This window comes from Eupeodes corollae, chromosome 1 (genome assembly GCF_945859685.1).
Source record: "Eupeodes corollae chromosome 1, idEupCoro1.1, whole genome shotgun sequence".
Lineage (NCBI taxonomy): Eukaryota > Metazoa > Arthropoda > Insecta > Diptera > Syrphidae > Eupeodes > Eupeodes corollae.
In genome coordinates, this window is record NC_079147.1 from 57,351,184 (window position 1) to 57,367,660 (window position 16,477).

At 29.6% G+C, this 16,477-nt stretch overlaps 1 protein-coding gene across 1 annotated transcript in view; it reads left to right on the plus strand.

Moving 5' to 3' along the window:
- The window catches only part of LOC129940224 (headcase protein), a 329,665-nt gene that overhangs the window by 197,777 nt on the left and 115,411 nt on the right, over positions 1 to 16,477 (plus strand). The window lies entirely within an intron of this gene.

Sequence of the window (16,477 nt, forward strand, 5' to 3'; positions counted from 1 at the left end):
TTATAACAAATACAAAATTTAAAAAAACGTTTCTCTTTTCGCAAAAATTGTATTTGTATCATCAGTTCCAATCGGTTGTTCCTCGAAGGTGGTTTGAATATCTTATAATTTCTTATTGCGCAATCCTAAATATCAGCAAACAAATTATGTTTAATAAAATTAAATATATTTTATTAATAGTTATCTTTGCTTATACTGTGTTATTATGTGAAGGTTCTACTATAAAAATTAAGAAACAGGACAAATCTTTCGACGGACCAGCTTATTTACCACCAAATAAAGAATCTCAAAAAATCGAAACAACTCCATCAACTACTATAAAAGAAGAACCAGAAACAGAAAAATTAGAATTAGAAGTGTTAACTGAAGAACCCTGTGTAGATGAAGAACACAGCACAAATGAAACCAAAAACATTTGTGTAAAAATTGAACAACGTTTACATATAAGTACATTGAAAATTCTAGCTGGATAAATAAAATTTCTGTTTTTTTTAATAAATTTTTTGATGTAAAGAAATAAATTTACTGATTTCTTGTGAAAAATTAATGAATTCGTTTTTCTAAATTTAAGTGGAAACAAAATTATTTATATAATACAAAAATATCTCCCTCGAACTTTTCCCAATATTCGAGTTATGAAGACTTTACAAATTTTGGATATCACACTTAAAATTTCTTTGTACAATTCAGTTTCTGCAAAACTTCTATCTTTCTTACGAGCGTCATTTATCAATTGATAGTTGATAAATATCAAAGTTTTATTTTCAACAAGCGAAATAATGGAAGAAGTGCTTTGAATAACAAAGAAGTGTTGAAAACTTTACTGAAAAGTTAATTAATGTTATTTTTTGTTACATACAATTTTAAAATGAAGAATTTTATATTTATCAATTATCAAATTGAAAGTTGGTACTTGCAATAAAAGTTATTGACTCTTCTCACATGTAACTTTCGATCTTATAAGAAACAGTGAAAAAGTGTTGGCGTTGGAAATTTTTAAAGATGCAAAATAGTAATGATTCTTGTTCAAAGGTTGCCATTTAACTCACAGTAGTTTCCAAAACTCACTACAGTAAAATTGGTAAACTCAGGCGTATACGTAATTTTCAGGACTGTAAAATTGGTACACTCTGGCGTATACGTAATTTTATAGAATCTAGTTTCGATTTTACTCGCTCAACCTAAAAATATCAAAACAACGTCAGTTAGTTTGCTATTAACATTTAAGTATTGCTGTGTTTTAAACAATGATAAAGTATTAACGTAAAAGTGAAATATTAAAGATTCTTATTTAACAATTCTCTGATGTCCCTTATGTTCAAAGACTGCCATTAAAATGATAATAACTAATAGTATCCAGTAAAATGGTGCACTGAAGCGTATACGTTATTTCTAAGAAGATAGTTCCTTTTGTACTTGCTTAACTAAAAAAATATTAAAACAACGTCTGCTAAGTCAGCTAGTTTGCTATTGACATTTAAGTTTTGATGTGTTTTCAACAGTGAAAAAGTATTAGCTTAAAAGTAGCAACAATAAAAATGGTACACTCAGGCGTATACGTAATTTTTTAGAAGTTAGTTTGTTTTGTACTTGTTTTGTACTTTTTGTACTTTTCTGTTCAAAGACTGCCATTAAATTAATAATGCTACGCTTGCACGGTATCTCGACTTGTAAAAATTTAGACCCGTTCTTTCTTAAACTCACAACATTAAAAATAGTACACCCAGGCGTATACGTAATTTTCTAGAATTTAATTTCGTTTATACTTGCTCAACTAAAAAATATCAAAACAACGTCTACTAAGTCAGCTAGTTTCTATTATAACATTTACGTTTTGATGTGTTTTAAGTTACTGTTCAATTTTTCTAGGAAGTTAACAACAAGTGGTTATTCATCATCACAATATCTTGTTATTGTTTTTTTTTTTTTTGAGGATTTAAGTAATTAAAAATAATTCCAAACGTTGCTATAAATTATGAAGCAATAAAATAAAACATGTTATTTCGACTCTGGTTTAGGTCACGCACGTGCTTTTTATTTAATGAGATGAACAAAAAAATAAACCAGAAACAATAAAACCCTCCATTAACTATACTTTTATTTAATCTTCATTTTATTAAACAAGAGTTAGCTTATTATGCTAGATTCTAGTTCTGATTCACTTTTGCTTGAGTATCTTGTTTTTAAAGACGTATAGAATTATTAGATAGGTCATTTCTTAGTTTTTAGTCTTAACACGCCTGAAACACTTCTCAAAAACGAGTCGTATAGTCTGATACATTTTTGTCTGCATTTATTTTCCCTACATTTGCTCAGATCTTAAAAGTAATAACATTGACATTGATGTGTTTTTTTTTTAAATAAATAATTGTATTTTTTTAAAATGGCTCTCTTCTTTAAATGCAGAAACTAGATTTTCTCCAATCCTGCCTTATTAATTGGAATCTCAGAACATTGGTTCTTTAGCTCTTCAAATTCATAACAAGATTTGTAAATTTTGGCAATACTTTCACTTTTATTTATATCGAACAAAAATAACGACTTTTATTTTCAGAGATTAAATGATGAGAACCTAAATAATTAAATATTTTGCATAATTAATTTACCCATAAATAATGTGTTTATGATAATTATTATTATTTTATTATAAAAAATAAGAAAATAAAAATTTTTATTTCTATAAAATGCTCGCTTCCACTTCTTTATCTCATCAGTATTTTATCTTTCATCGTTTGATTAACACTTTTTTTTAATTGTTTAAAAAATGTCGTTAAAATTTGTAGTTTTCTTTAGTTTTATAATATTTTCTTGTATTTTTATGAATTGTAATTCAATGCCTTTAACTGCTGAAGAAGGTATAGCTGAAGTGGATAAGCTTTTAAGGGATGTACCACAACTTTGTTCGGAATTAACAAAAGATCAAGTGACAGATCGACCATGTGTAGGTGATGACAATAATAATGCAACATCTTCAACGACGACGACACAAAATCCCCCTACAACTGTTACCGGATAATTATTTCTTCTATTTTAAGTCCTTTTTTGATGTTTAAAAAAATATAAAAAGTTTTAATAACGTTTTCTTAACTAAGTGAAATTTCTGAATGTATTTTTGTATTACTTGTTTTTGTGCATCAGGCGAATCTCTTGGATTTGACTTTGACAGAAATAAAATTCCATTTCGTTCCTTGTAAAGAAAGTTAATCTTTTCCTGCTTGTTCCTTTTATGAAATGTCACTTGAAATGGCACTTTTCCATCTGTCATGTTCTATTAGCACTCACATCAATAAAATGAACGGAGAAACGTTTAACAATGAAACACAACTTACAACTTTTTGTTTCCGTTTCCGTTGTTTCTGGACTTATTTCAATTTGGGGATAAAAAAATATCTAAGGTCAGTAGCTTCGCTTGGTTTTTTTTCGGCTCATGAGATTGTTTATAAATTCCGTGGAACTCTTATTGAACTTAACATTTGAACACATTGAAATCTTTATAATGTAAGCCCGAATTCTGAACTATCTTTACAATAATATCAATTGAACTTGATTTATCAGCTTATAGCTTTCATAAATAAATAAGCTATCTTACTCTGAAAGACTTTTTCAAATCAGACCAGTAGTTCTCGAGCTTAACGGGTTCAAACAAGCAAGCAAACAAGCTCTTAAGATGTACGTGGTGGCGTTGTGCTGTTGAATGTGTTCATATTCCCAACTCTACCAGAGTAAGTTCCTTGACAGTTGCCCAGGAGTCGCTTTGATAGTTAGCTACTCTGAGAACACTTAAGATAATATACAGACCTAGCTGCGCCTTGGAAAATTAATCGCATGTTTTAATTTAGCAACAATTGCTTAGGATAAAAAGGTATTTTTGAAGAACTATTGAAGAAGAACATTATTTTTATTTTAGTAAAACTTTAACCTCTTCTGCATTGTACGCTGTGGAAGCTCTTAGCGTAATGTTGTACAACATATAGCCTTCCTTAATAAATGGGCTATCTAACACTGAAAGAATTGTTCAAACCAGACTAGTAGTTTCTGAGATAAACGCCTTCAAACAAACAAACAAATAGATTCTTCATATGTATAACATTAGAATAAATAGGAATGTCCAATCCTCGAATTCTGAACTATCTTAACAATACAATCAATTGAAATTTTATATATAATCAGCCTATAGCCTTCCTTAATATATGGGCTATCTAAATCTCGAATCGGACCAGCAGTTTCTGAGATAAACGAGTTCAAACAAACAAGCAAACAAATTCTTCAAATGTATAACATTAGTATATGTGGGTATGTCCAGACCCCGATCTCTGAACTACCTAAAAAGTAACACCAATTCAAATTTTATAGATTGTATGCCAAAAGCCCTCCTCAATAAATGGGATATCTAGCACTCAAATCGGATTATAAGTTCCTGAGAAAAACACATTCAAACAAACAAATCTTTCAGCTTTATAATATTAGTAAAGATGTCCAGTTCCCGAATTTTGAACTATCTTAACAATAACATCAATTCAAATTGTATACATTATCAGCCTATAGCCTTCCTCAAGAAATAGGCTTTCTAACACTGAAAGATTTTTTCAAATCAAACCAGTAGTTCTTGAGATTAACGGGGTCAAACAAACAAACAAACAAACAAATTCCTTACCTTTAAAACATTAGTATAGATACGAATGTCCAGTTCTCGAATTTTAAACTATCTTAACAATAAAGTCAATCGAAATTTTATAAATCATCAGGCTATAGCCTTCATCAATATATGGGCTATCTAATTTAAATCGGACCAGTAGTTCCTGAGATAAACGAGTTCAAACAAACAAACTCTTTAGCTTTGTAATATTAGTAAAGATAAGTATGTCCTGTTCCCGAATTCCCAAATATCTTAACAATAACATCAATTGAAATTTTGTACGTTATGAGCCTAAAGCCTTCCTCAATAAATGGGATATCTAACACTCTAATCAGATTATTAGTTCCTGCGAAAAACACGTTTAAACAAACAAACCCTTCAGCTTTATAATATTAGTAAAGATGTCCAGTTCCCGAACTTTGAACTATCTTAACAATAACTTCTTTTGAAATTGCCTTCCTCAAGAAATGGGCTTTCTAACACTAAAAGAATTTTTCAAATCAAACCAGTAGTTTTCTATATTAACGGGTTCAAACAAGCAAACAAACACACAAATTCTTCAGCTTTGTAATATTAGTATAGAAGTTTCCAAATCCTAAACTATCTTAACAATAGCTTCAATTGAAATTGTATAAGATTTAATAAAAAAGTAAAAATAAATTTGAAAAATCTGAATTTTAAAAGAAACAAATAACACTTTTGTATATTTCGTGTGCTTAAAACTGTGCAAAGAAGTTGTAGAAACTCAGCTTATAAGGGACTACATTTTTATAGCTGCGCGGCGTTAACCACAAATCTCTCTTTCTTTTTGAAATATAAAAAAGATTTTACAATCTAGCAAAAGATTTTCATGCACATCTAAGGTCTTAATTTTATGAAAGACAATATATATGAAAAAACTTTGTTACAAAATACCCAAACATGATGCTTGAGAAATAAAAATAAAAAAAATAAAGCCGGCTTAAGTTGACTATAAAATACTTTGTTACTTCTTTTAGCTACGTACCTCCTAGATAATACAGTACAGTAGCATTTTTTACATTATCCTTTCTGTTTTCATCATTTTGAGTCAGGACAAAATAAAAACTCCTTATGCAGCGTATACGCATCACTAATGCTCTACCACCATTGTAAATATTAAACTGCATCAACAATATTTTTATTATATCACTTGTTTTGTCATTCAAGCGGAATGAATACCAAGTAAGTATAAAGTAAGATGTTGGGAACAGACTCGTTATAGACAATGAAAAAAATAAATCCACATCACATAAAGGACTTAACATACACAAAAAAAAAGAAGAAAAAAGGACGAAGACGAGTGTCGAGGATGTAGGATGAATTTCATCAAAATTTGTTGAAACAGAAAAAGCGATGAAGCGAAAACTATGCGATACATAACACTTTGAATACCAATTTGTGCAACAAGAAGACTTCATATGTCTTCATATGATATTTTATCACAATAAAACAACAACAAAATTTATGAATATGATGATGAAGACTATGATGGTGACATTTATTACATTGAAAATTTGTTATTTTCTCCAGTGTCAAAAAGGACCTTTGACTTTAAAGGAAGAACATGTTATGAATGAATCTTTAACTCACTGGCTTATGGGACTATACGAGAGGACTATATCTCAGCTGGACAAGGTCAAGCACCCATAGAGAAGATAGAAATAGATATAAGCTCCTTTTGTCGGTTATTTAAGGATCAAAAAGAACCACCACTACCACTAACCAGACCATCGTCCTTAAGAGCAATAGTGACGATTGGTGTAAACTTATCAGTGACACACCATCATCATGTCGGTTATGTAGCAAGCACAGTCAGTGTCTATAGTGTCTGTTGGAACTTCCTCCTAGTCAGTTATTTTATAATGCCTTTCGTGTCCCGGTTTGGTTGTTGGTTGGTGCTTGATGCTTGAGAGCGAAAAACCAACAATCTTAAAACGAACAAACGAACCGACACATCACGCACGGCTGCTGTACAAAGTCTCTAGAAAGTCCTTGTCCTTATCTTTTTTTTGGTCTTGAACTATTCAAAAAGCCATAGACACATTTGTTATCGTACAATAACAACCTTAACTGTTGTACGATTGTTATACAGGGTGTCCCATAAGTGTCAGTTGGTTTTTTAATCAATTTCACACATTTTTAGTACACCAAAGTCACCAAAAGTCTGTTAGTCCACGACTTGACCTTCCACCACATTCAATTTGGACCATTTCTTATGAAACACCCTGTATGTGTATTTTTCAAAAAGCTTTTGTTTGGGTTTGCTTTTTATCTATCGATCCGTCGTCGTCGTCGCTCGTCGGTCTTTCATTTTTTGCAAAGACTTCTTTATGCCCCGGCTTCAACCATTTTATTGTATTTTATCTCTCTTTTGGTTCTGCTTTGTTGTTAGGATGTTGTCCTCTATTTTTTATATAAAAACAAAATATTTAAATGAAAAAAAAAATCCTTTTGTCGGACTTTAATGGCGCAGCTATTGAAAAACACTATCGCTGAACTTTGACATCCGGAATTTTCAGGTGACCAGACATTTTGGAAATTTTCCCAGATTTTTCTTTAAATTTGTGTGCTATGTTTGAAGGGTTAAGGGGGGGGGGAATGTTTCGTCATCAAGACATTTTCTCACAAGGTCTCGACACATGGTAGAGGTAGGTATAGAAGACATCACGTACCACATCAAGTAATGAACTTGTTAAGGACCATCATAACAATCTATTTTATGTCTATCATCGTTTTGCAAACTTGAAGAACATCACCACAGTATCTACGAGTATCTCGTAGTTAGTTTTTCCATTTTTTTTATTTTTACTTTCTATACGATGTGCTTCGTTATCATATTTGCGAGATCTTTTTGTCAGTCAGTTGGAATGATGGTGATGATGATGACTGGGCGGCGGCGACGACGAATGAATGAGCTCCAAACCAAGTAAAAAAAAAAATATCTAACTCTCACATAAGCTAGGATTAGAAGATGAAGCATATGGTAAGCAGACGATGGAATAAATGTATCTATGTACGAAAAGATACTTTTAGGTGGAGATGATGATGACTATGGTTATGGGAAGTAAAATGATGATTCGGTGTAATGAAACATCAATTTCAAAGCTCATAACAGTTCGAGCAGAAAAAAAGAAGAAAATCGAAATCTTAGTCGTCAGTGTGGTGTTAATGAAAATTGAAAAAAAAAATATAATGAACACTCAAGCTTATGAAGTGAAGAAAAGGTCTTAAAATACTAGACTAAGAACTTACTTTAGTTAAAGAGCGGTAATGATTGATTATGGCTTTCATATAAGTTGGAGTAAAGAGCTTTAGGAACAGATTTAAGGCTAAAAATACATAATTATCCTATACTCAGAAGGATTGAACACGAAATACACGATGAAAATTCGAATATAGGTATCGAAAACTAATAGTTTCCAAGAGAATTTTTTAAAAGAGATCATAAGATTTTTATTTTATAACTAATAGAAAATGATATCAGCTAATTGGCGCCACGGAAACGGTTACACAATTATTTTTCTTTTTCCATGAACAATTAACACTTTTCCTTGTGTATGTCCTCTAAAACTTTCTGAATTCTTTCTTCAAAGTGTTGAGTATTTCTTCGAGTGTAGAGCATTTTTATTGATCTTATCTTGTACATCCTCGAAGAAAAAAGTCAAAAGGTGTTAAATTACTAAATCTTCAAAATTGTGATCACTTCTTCCAGAAGTAAGACGACCAGTTTTGTAAAATTTTGATATGTGACTGCAAAAACATATTTTTAAGGTGGATTTAATAAACTGCAATGTCAGATGCGCAAATCGTTCCATTCCATCCAAAAAATTATACAATTCTTTTCTATTCTATTCTATTCTATTCTATTCTATTCTATTCTATTCTATTCTATTCTATTCTATTCTATTCTATTCTATTCTATTCTATTCTATTCTATTCTATTCTATTCTATTCTATTCTATTCTATTCTATTCTATTCTATTCTATTCTATTCTATTCTATTCTATTCTATTCTATTCTATTCTATTCTATTCTATTCTATTCTATTCTATTCTATTCTATTCTATTCTATTCTATTCTATTCTATTCTATTCTATTCTATTCTATTCTATTCTATTCTATTCTATTCTATTCTATTCTATTCTATTCTATTCTATTCTTAGTTACTTAGATGCAAAAAATGTCTTAGGTGATTTTGAAAAACGGACAATTCTCTTGCTGCCCTTACCCGTAATCGTTCTGCCCATTTCTGATTGACCAATATCTCAAAAATTATTTTATACACAGATTCAAAGCTTGTTCTATACAACCTTAATTATATCGCTATTAAAAGCAAGTATTTTTTTAACAAAGGTTATTTTTTTCTCTGCGCTTTTTCAGCCATAAAATTTGTATTTTCAAAAATTGAAACAAAAATGAATACAAATATTAAAAAAGCCTGCAAGAATGAAATTCTTTTCTTTAAACAAAAACTTTGTTATTTCGAATGTTTCACCTTACTTCACAGTTTTGAAACAAACTTTACATGATTTTTTAAAGCTCATGAAAATAGTACCACCAATGTTTGTTTTCTAAAAGTTTCATAGTATCACTCTTCAAAGAAAGTTGGTTAATATTCGAATTTTATACTCACTTTCACTCAACTTCAAAAAAACACAAGAATAAAACTAAAATTTTACTAAACAACTAATAATAATTTTATTTATTTAAAATGAATGCAATTTTTAGTTTTTGTCAATCAACCAGATAAACTTTTTAATGTAAATTGACTTAAATAAAATGTTGGCTTAATACAATTATAATTTTTATCACGATTTAAACATGGCTCTGGAGTTGTTGTTGTGACTGGTGAAGCTGTTATTAAATCTTTTGATGTTAATATTCTTTTTTGAATTATTGGTTTTTGTTGTTGATGTTTGATTATTTGAAAATTCTCGTCAACCAATATTGCCGGAGCACCATAACAATTTGAAATAAAGTTTAATGTCAAAATTAAAACACATAAAAGTGTTAAATTCTTGAAGGTACACATTTTGTTTTGTTTTTTTTTTCGAATTTGATTAAAAAATTAATTTAATACAACTTTATTCAAACAATGATTAGATGATACTGAAAAGGCACAGAAAAACATCATTCTTAATTGATTGAAGAGAGTTTGAGATGAGTAAGAAGAATATATAAAAATATTATAAACTGGTTTCCTGCTTTAATATTGTTTTTTTTTTTTATTAATATATAGAAATATATTTTTTTTAAACAAATGTTAAGACAAATATTGCAAATTTAGAAATCGCAGTTCCGGATTAATGCAATTGTGTTTTTTTTATTATTTTGCTTCTAATTCAATTAAGAAACCTGCAGTGATTGAATATGTTAATATCCTATTAACATTTTATAACTTAAGTCAATGTGAAGGCGGTTTTCTTAATGATTGTTTTTTTATTCAAATTAGTTTTGTTTTTAATATTGATTATATTGATTTGGGTGTTCAGAGTTTTGTCATGCATTTTTAATTTAAATACAAAACAACAACTCACATCTATCTTAAGTTAATGCAAATATTTAAAGAGCAATGATTTTGTCTTTTGACAGCTCAAAGTCAACAAAATGACATAATTTCATATGTTTAATTAAAAGTGGGTTAAACATTGCTAAACTGTCTTGTATTCCAAATACGATTCCACCTCAATAAATCCACCGAAGTTCAAACTTAAATAATTTTTCTTTTTTTTTCATATTTATTGAAAGCTGTCTAACTAGTTAAGGTTCTTAATGTTAATAAACTTAAAGCGGGTCTAACCATACCCCATACATTTTTTGATCTTGATTTATAGATGATTGTTGTTTTTTTATTTTTTGGTTGGTCTTAGGACTTATGGTGATGATGAATCTATCAACATTTTTAGATATTTTGATTTGTTGCTGTTTTACTTTTACCAATTCTTGTTATAAAATTGATGATTGATTGATGTTCTTCGTCAGCAAAATTTATTTGAATTATGACAGCAAAAAGACTAAAATATTTTAAGAAGCAAACTTGGAATTTGTTGATTTTTAACTGGTTTCATTTAGCCCGCTTTTCAGGCAACTGTCATCTCTTGAAATTTGGTAAGTAAAACTACGCCATTAATAAAAATGGATCCCTAAATTCTCCATTGAAATTTTTAAAATTCACTTCAAAAATAGTCAACATTTAAAAATTACAATTTTCTTACCCTGTTCTTTCTTGAAGAGATTGTTACTTTGTTCTTTGATACTTTTAGAGTGATAAAGATGAGGCTTCATTGAAATGTTTAACTGTCGATCTAAGATCTTAAGTATGGAATTCTTGAAGTTATCTTTTGGACATGCGAATCGAATTTTCATGGAAAATTTCATGAAATGATTTATGTGTGTATGAACATGCAGACCTTCCTTTTTCCAAGTATAAACATTCATTGATATTTAAAAAAAAACACCCGTTTTTCTTTAAATCAAAGCTTTTTATTGGAAATTTTCCTGAATTTTAACTCAGTTAATTGAACAGTTTGGTTCCCAAAATTCGAACTTATGGCGTTCAGATTTTATTTACAAAGCTGCTAGAAAATGGACCTATTTTGGGTTTCTCCTTACAAGAAATTTGTCTCTTTCTAATCGAGCTACAAAATCTTTATACGTCAAAAACTTAAGTTTAACTCCTATCTCGGGTCTAGTACTCCAGAAGCCTACTAAGGCTTCTAAGAGAAAAGTTGATTGCTGATAGAAATGTCATTGACTCATTTACGCCACTCCAACATCGTCGGGAAGTTTGTTGCCTCAGAATTTTGTACCGTTATTTTATCTGACTATGCTCTAGTAAAATAGCCTGCTAAACTTCTCCCCACAAACAGTTGAATAGTTATTCTCGCACTTCTCAAAATACCTTCATTTTACCCTTGAGCTCAAATTTCGGTGTACTTTTAAGTAGAGAGATTTGTTTCTTAGCCGTACTGCATGAATGTAGAATGCCAACCAAGCTGTCATTACAATCTTCCACTATTCAATTTAAACCCTCGTTCATTTTTCTAATACTCAAACTGTGTCTCGGGATTTTTAAGGGTATTATTAAAAACAGTATTTAGTCCAATTGACATTTTATAAAGTAGTACACTCAGGCGTATGAGTACTTTTAAAACTTAACTCTAATTTTAATATTTTTGTATTTACTCTTCTCCCCACAAACAGTTGAATAGTTATTCTCGCGCTTCTAGAAGTACGCATCAGTTTACCCTTGATCTTAAATGTTGCTGTAATTTCAACTAGAGAGATTTGTTCCTTAGCGGTACCTCACGAATGTAGAATGCCAACCAAGCTGTCATTGCAATCTTCCACTATTCAATTTGAACCCCCATTTCTTTTTCTAACACTCACACTATGTCGCGGGCATTTTAAGGGCATTATTAAAAACCGTATTTAGTCCAATTGAAATTTCATAAAGTAGTACACTTATGAGTACTTTTCCAACTTAATTTTAATGTTAACATTAAGTTTTTACCCTTCTTAAAATAGCTGCTACACTTCACCCTACAAACAGTTGAATAGCTATTCTCGCGCTTCTAGGTTAACCCATCAGTTTACCCTTGAGCGCAAATTTTGCTGTACTTTTAAGTAGAGAGAATTGTTTCTTAGCCGTACTGCATGAATGTAGAATGCCAACCAAGCTGTCATTACAATCTTCCACTATTCAATTTAAACCCTAGTTTATTTCTCTAATACTCAAACTGTGTCTCGGGTATTTTTAAGGGTATTATTAAAAACAGTATTTAGTCCAGATGACATTTTATAAAGTAATAGTAGTATGAGTACTTTTCTAACTAAACTCTAAATTTAACATTTTTGTATTTACCCTTTTTAAAATAGCTGCAACACTTCTCCCCACAACCAGTTTAATAGTTATTCTCGCGCTTCTAGGAATGCCCATCAGCTTACCTTAGAGCTCAAATTTGGGAGTACTTTTTAGTACAGAGATTGGTTTCTTAGCCGTGCTAGACGAATGTACAATGCCAACCAAGCTGTCATTACAATCTTCCACTATTCAATTTAAACCCTCATTTCTTTTTCTAATACTCAAACTTTGTCTCGAGTATTTTTAAGGGTATTATTAAAAACAGTATTTAGTCCAGTTGTCATTTTATAAAGTAGTACACTCAGGCGTATGAGTACTTTTCCTACTTAATTTAAATTTTAACTTTTTTGTATTTACCCTTCTTAAAATGGCTGCTTCACTTCTCTCCACAAAAAGTTGAATAATTACTCTCGCGCTTCTAGGTTTACCCATCAATTTTCCCTTAAGCTCAAATTTTGCTGTACTTTTAAGTAGGGAGATTTGTTCTTTAGCCGAACTACTCGAATGTAGAATGCAAATTAATCTGTATTTTCGCTTGTCATTACAATTTTCTACTATTCTTCTTAACCCTTCATTTGTTTCTAATACTCACACTGTGTCTCGGGCATTTTAAGGGTATTATTAAAAACAGTATTTAGTCCAGTCGACTGATCCTAAAGTAGTACACTCTGGCGTATGATTACTTTTCCAAAATCAAATTTAAACATTTTTGTATTTACCCTTCTTAAAATAACTGAACGAAGTCTTCTGGGTCAACTACGTAAAGAAATGTAGTTTCAAAATGAAAAATGGTTCCACAAAATAAATGCGTTCAAAATTTTCAACACTGATTTCTTAAGGACCGCCAAAATTGTTCTTATCCAAATATCTTCTTTCACACAAAAACACTCACAGAATTTCTTCAAAAACAACAAAAAAACACAAATATAACTTCGGTAATTCTATTTAAATATTTATTTTGTATTAACTTAATTTATTTTTCTATATTTTATTTTGTTTAACCAATATTCACTGAACTAATACCAGCTGAACTATAAACGGCATTTCGATCGACTTCCGAAAAAGCCGGCGGTAGTAATCTATCCACTTCTAGACTGGGTTGGAAATTATTTGAAAATGTCGATGTTGGTGCTGAAAATAATGGTGATGGTGTTGGAACACTTTGGAAAACTATCGGTGGTTTTCTAAATTGTTGTTGTTGTTGCTGCGGTTGCTGATACTGCTGAGGTTGTTGGTATTGTTGTTGTGGTTGTAGCCGTAAAGGTTGTTTAAACATAAATGGCGCTATTGGTAATCTCAGCGAATCAGCTGGATAACAATAATTAGTTTTAATTATCACAGCCAAAACTATGACAATAGTCAGTGAGAAAGTTTTAAACGATAACATTTCCTTGAAGAAATTTTCTAAATATCAATGCGATCAAGATTGAAACTCTTTGAATGAAGAAATGAAACTAAAAAGTTATCAAAGTTTGTCTGATGGTTTTATAGACAAAAAAGATAAATTTATTTAAAATAGATTTTATAATGATGTACCCACATGCGTAGGTAAGGTATATCAAAAAACGTGCATGCATAATACGAATCTTCTTAATGTGGTTTTATTAAAGACGGAAGTAAAAAAAAAAGATATCTGATGTTTTGTTTTACTTTTTTTTGAATAATTTTACATTGAAATTTAATTATGTGCCAATGACGTTTTTAAGGCTTCACAATTAAGTGCTATGTTTTAATTAAATAAAAAATAAATAAAACACATTCGGTCGTTATAGATAGATAAGAAAATTTGATGTGGGACCGGCCCTGGTTTTTTTTCTCATTTAAATTGTAGCGCCATAGAGGAATTCATTTAAAAAAGGCCTAATTTTATTATTTGAATAAGTGACTCACTTAAGATTCTATGTTAATGTTCTCGAATAAACTATCACTTATTCCGGTATAAGTGGATTCTTTTTTTTTTGATGAAATTAGGCCTTACATTTTTGGAATTCATTGAATTTCCTTCATTTGATATTTTTAATTGCCGAGGTAAGGTTCTCTCTGAGGCTAGTTTAATTTTGAAAAATCTTGATATGATAAATCAATTTTAATTGTTCGTCATCGGGCAACTTATCCTTGCAAAAAAAAGAAAACAATTTGTATTAATTAATTGATTACATTTGTCCCGATCAATTGTTTAAAAGTACATACATTACAAACAATAATAAAATATTACTTTTCAATGCACAGCTTATGCCTTGTTGTAAAAAGAAAAGAGAAGGAACAGTACAAATTGCACTCACGTAATTACAACATTATTAATTAAATGAAAATTCATTTTCCCGTATAAGTAAACAAAAGTCAGGACGACCACGACCACGAACGACGACGTGTTTGGTGCATCGACATAATATACTATAAAATTTATATAATGTACGAAAGTAATCATTGATCTTAATCCAATAAGTAAACGAAACTAATTACATTTTCGCCACCAAAACAAAGAACGAAAATACTATGGACTTTTCTGTAGATATTGACTTTAATAATTAAACTTATTTCTCTGGCCGAAGTTTTATTTTTGTTATTATTATTTTCATGTTCACATTATTTTCTTGATTAAAGTATAAAAATACTGTTCAGACGAAATTCAGAGGAAAATAAATAACTTTTCGACACCTTGTCGATTTAATTTCGATTTCAAAGATTAAAAAAAAAAACATAATTAAATAAGTTGATGTTTTTTTTTATCCAACAAACAAAAAAAAAAAAATAAATATTTTCAGAAAGTGTGAAAGAATTTTGTTTTCCTCAGAAAAAGTTTTATTCTGAAACTTTTATTTCTTATTTTTTGCAACTGATGACATTTTAAGATTGATCAGTGTGAAAGTGACAGATTTAATTAAATAAAATGTCGAAAAAAGAAAAAATTGGTAAACATAAAATAAAGATTTTAAAAACACTTATTAACCATCTCGAAAAAAGAAACAAGTGCTTACAGGCAAGTAATCAAAAGAGTTTTAAAGGATTTTAAATTGTAAATTTTGTAAATTATTTCAAGTCTCGACTTTCTTCATCTTTTTTCTTAATAACAAAAATAAAATAAAATGTGTTTTGAGAAGATAGATGAAAAAAGGAAACAATAAAATACAAAATTGCAAGTAAGGTTTTTGGAAGACAATTATGTACATTTGTTAAAATATATAAATAAATATAAAAACATGGTTATCCATTTTGTGGTTTCAAAAGTAAACGTAAATAAAACACATAAAATACTTTTTTTTCATTATATTCATATTGTATTATAATGTTTCAACTTTGACATTTTGTGTGAAACACTACATTTTTTAAATGGCTACCACGAGAATTGTTGCCAGCATCGATTCTTTTGAGGTAAATTTCAACCACTTTTTGACACATATTTGGTGGTATCTCAGCCATGACTTGAAGACTGTTGGTTTTATAAGTGCTCAAGAGCTAAAAGTTTATCTGTACAAACACTGTCTTTCGCGTAGCCCTACAAGAAAAAGTCCAGCGGTGTTAAATCGCATAATCTTGGTGGCCAGTTGATATCGTGTTGTGTCAAACACGTTATCAGTTAAATTATTCTAAAAAGATTAAAAATAACCAACAATATTTTGCATTTGATGAAATAATTTGATTTCAAAATCTATTTTTGTTAACGATATTTACAGTCGTTAACCAATTCTTACCAAATTTAGTAGCATTTTTTAAAAGTTCTTATTTCTTATATGAACAAATACAAATTCGATGAATGAAATTAATTTGAAGTCAATATTTTAACCAATTTTAACCAATTTTGCTCACTATTTTTTGGAAATTTTACCAACTTTTAGTAATGTTTTGTTTAAGTTTAAATTTGTTGTAAAAAAAACTCTCAACTCTATTATTCTCAAAATTTTATTGAATATGCAAAACAATATTTCTTTAAGCTAATATCTAAAAGTTTTGAAAAG